At 40.0% G+C, this 3,816-nt stretch overlaps 1 long non-coding RNA gene across 1 annotated transcript in view; it reads left to right on the forward strand.

The window, feature by feature from the left end:
• Nucleotides 1–1,359: 1,359 nt before the first annotated feature.
• LOC109473578 overlaps nt 1,360–3,816 on the forward strand; it is a 3,769-nt gene continuing 1,312 nt past the window's right edge. The window contains exons 1-2 of the long non-coding RNA XR_002140427.1: nt 1,360–1,621; nt 2,704–2,823. This is a non-coding gene — a long non-coding RNA (uncharacterized LOC109473578). The remainder of the gene's footprint in view (nt 1,622–2,703; nt 2,824–3,816) is intronic.

The raw sequence follows: 3,816 nt of genomic DNA on the forward strand, positions 1-3,816 counted from the left end.
GACGAGATGACTTTCATAAGCTATAAATAAGAGGTCACCTGTTGATTGCAGGTGGCGTACCCAAGAATTGTTGAGCAATTGCCAGCAGAATGTACTGCGCCTGCACAAAACCCGGATTTTCCGTGGTTTTTGTTGGACGTTCAGTCAACGTTGTATTAGAATTTTGTCCATTGCAGATGATATCTTTTCCAGATACTACAGTTAGATGGGATGTCATTCTGCCACAGTGTTATGCACAATACATTAACAGATTTCGCGCAGGCGCAGTGCGTTCTGCTGACATGCTGCATTTGTCGATACACAAAACTTCTCACTGATAATATGGCATTATGGGTTCAAACAAACATCAACACCATCTCTTTGACTTTACATGACAGTTTAATATTCAATAGTTTCTTTTGTAAAATAAATTTGATATGTGCTAAGGATTAATGTAAAATTTATAATAAGTCCTTCACAATTCTTAACAGATAGAACTTGATTCTGTAAGTTATAACATATTCTGTAATTTGTAATACAGAAGCAGAAGTTGTGGGGATTATCGATATCAACATCAGTTTACCTTGACATTGCCTTCCTAATCCTATGTTTGTAATTTACAAATAAGGAGAGAACGTAAGGTGATACCCTAATATCACTCCCAACCAACTCCATGAATCTTACATATGACGACAGGACGTAAGCTGATAGTGATACACTGCCTTTCCGTAACAAATTATGCCATCGATCCCCTCCCTTGCCCACACCACTCCCTACTTACACGCCCAACCCCCACCTCCCAGTCCCATTGCATAATTTGGCCCCCATTCCACATTTTACGCCCCTCATTTTACGTTACTATGCGTCCATTCATCGAGTTGTTAGTGCAATGTTTCCACTATAGACACTATGCACCCTTACCTACCTGTTATAAGTTTTAGTTGATAAAAGAAAGGGGGAATGTTCACCATACTTTCCCCCCAATTTCAGTCAATCTCCGGAAATTCACGAACTTGCATCTCGTATCTTCGCCCCATTTCGGCTTCAGATCTCGCAATCTCTCGTTTTAACGAACAGGCATGATCTTTGGAAAATTTCAACAAATAAAGGGGATATGGACGGCTATATCTTCTTGCCAATGCATCTTTGGTTGAAAGTTATTGAACTTTACCACGACAACTGAAAACTTAAGAAAAGAAAAGGAAGAATAAGGAAGAAAGAATAGAAATTAGGGGATCCCCCTATCACGTGAGTTTGACTTCAACGAGATCTGATATCTATTTTTGGCGATGACGCATAAATTATGATAAGTAGCTTATCTCTGATTGGTTAGTTTCTATAAATAGAATAATTAGCTGCTGACGTTTTGTGACGTCTTCGAATCAACTACCTTGTATGATGTAATTTGCATACAGCAGAGGTCCATGCGGCTGCGCGCTCCAGGCTCGTCAGTAGAAGGAAATATTTTTTGGCGGAAGGTCGCAACAACTTTGATGCGCTGAACCTGATAAGAAGTCCAGTTATTTACCAAGGAACAAGCAAGAAAGAACATTCGTAGCGTTTATAATGCCTTCTGGGTGCGAAGACTCCTTCTTGTACGAAGAGGTCGAGCTGAATTCCCCCGAAAGCTTGTACGGCAAAGGTGCGTATTGGGGTGAGCAACTGCCGCCGCCTCGGACTAGGCCATGGCGCGTGGCATTTTTCTGTTGTCTGGCATGTCTGCACGTCTGAAAACACCAAATAAGGGCGTTTCGCACATTTTGTGCCGACAGTTTGGTCAGTTCTAGCTTCCTAACGGGTTGCCAATACATACTTCACCAAAAATTATCAATCTTATCGGCACATTTTGGTGTTCTAGTGAATATTTGACTGCTCCGTGTGAGAGAAACCGTCATGGTCTGGTGTTATGCAAATTAGCTATCACCATGCGCGAGCTCCGCCAGTGGTGAAATAAAAGGGGAAGTGAAATGGGCGTTTCTGCAAAAATAACGCAATTTCATGGATTAAATGCGCCATTTTCGCTGTCAGATGCATCTTACAGGTTTAAAGCAGCACTAGCTGTATTGTCTTACCAGGAATAGTAGGCGTTAACAAGGCCGGGCTTGTGTCTGGTCGGTCTGCCCAAAGCGTGATCGGATTTTGTTTATACAGGCTCGCATTTCATTGACGTCAATATACATTCATAGTTACCACGGCACTGCCCAGGCCCGGGGGCTATAGGTAAACCTTCTTTTGTCAAGTTCAACGTGATTTTATTACATCCACTGTGAATTGAGACATCTGTTTTTTTGCTTTGGACAAAGGAAAAGGAAATCCTGTTCGACACCTGTGTGAAGTTAGTGTACTGAGCTGCTTTTCCCTCAGATTTCGTTGGTGATCTTCCAGCAAGCTGTGTCCTCAACGGGTGCAAAGATTGATTGAACACAACGCATTATTTTGCAGTGTTTTGTGTATTGATATTGAATACGGATAGCATAATTTTATTCACACTTGGCTCTGCTTTCTTTGTCAGGGATAAAATGAAATACACTTTGCATAAGGTAGCAAAATATTACAGTATTTTCTTTGATTTATTTGCATTGCCAATGTACACATATTTAGTTAAGCCAGCTTTTGAACATGTTAAGATTTTGGTAGATTTTATGTGCAATTTGTTGTGTTTTCTGCTGTTTCTCTGAAAATGTTGATGTGGAATGTACCTGATGCTGATGTCTTTTCTTCCAGATCCCTTTCTCGAGCTGTTACCAAAAGAGCTACGCTTGATGAACGGTGGTCAGCCGGCAAGGCACCCCCTTAGCCCTACTGAACATCCCTTGAAAGGGTCCAGCTTGCTGGGCCTATCTGGTACGAAAATGACTTGTTTGTGTCAGACTTGAAATTAATGCCAGTCTTTTACTCAAGTTCAACTGCTTATCACAATCCCTTCCCTTTTTTCTTCAGGCCTTTTTTATTATTATACATTAATTTGACCAAAATGATTTTTTGTTGTTGAAATGATCAAATGCAGAAGCTCATGTATTATATTGTGCGATGAAGAATTGAAAATGCAACATGAATTTGTGAAATGGTTTATGATGAGCAGTATGAGCTTGAACAGGGTACGAAATACTTTTGTTCTAGTATCAGTGAAATTTTAGGTACCTAGGATTTTACCTGCAATTTGGTGAAACTGCTTGCAAGGACTTGATTATGATAAAGATTTTATGGAACCAAGCTTTTGGTGCTGTAAGTGTAAAAGGCGTAGATTTTGCCTTGCCAGAATTCAGATTCGTTCCAATTTTTTTTATGTGCAATTTCAGTTGTGAGCATATTACAGTTTGCAGGTGAGTATTTCGTGCCCTGTTGAATGTGTTTGTATATGTTGGAAGGTTTTTATATTGGTAGAGCTATGTAAATATCTTACAAAGTATGATATTGCTGAGAATGTATGATTGTACGGAAAGCAGCAAACTTTTGTGTAAAGCACCCAACATTGAAGGCTGAGTTTTTGTTCCATGCACTAGGCATTGAAATTTTTTTCACCAAACATTGTACTGTCGGTTCACTACCCCATGACTGCTTGTAAATGGCCAACTCACTTGTAACTCGAACAAAAGCTCACTTGTGTGTACAAAACGCTGTAAAGGGATGTTCAGTCAGAAGTGCAGAAATGTACAGAAGTATCAGAAGGCACTGACATTGTGAAACAGCCAATGTACTGTATCGGAAACACAGACTTTATCACAAAATGTGATAGTTGATGTTGTACAGCCCGTGAAGAAAGTGAAAAATTAATTGTGGTGAGAGAAAACTACAGAATGGAAGTAAAGAGTGGTTTTTCCCTGACACGTGAGATTT

This window comes from Branchiostoma belcheri, unplaced genomic scaffold, assembly GCF_001625305.1.
Source record: "Branchiostoma belcheri isolate BF01 breed outbred unplaced genomic scaffold, Haploidv18h27 scaffold3, whole genome shotgun sequence".
NCBI lineage: Eukaryota > Metazoa > Chordata > Leptocardii > Amphioxiformes > Branchiostomatidae > Branchiostoma > Branchiostoma belcheri.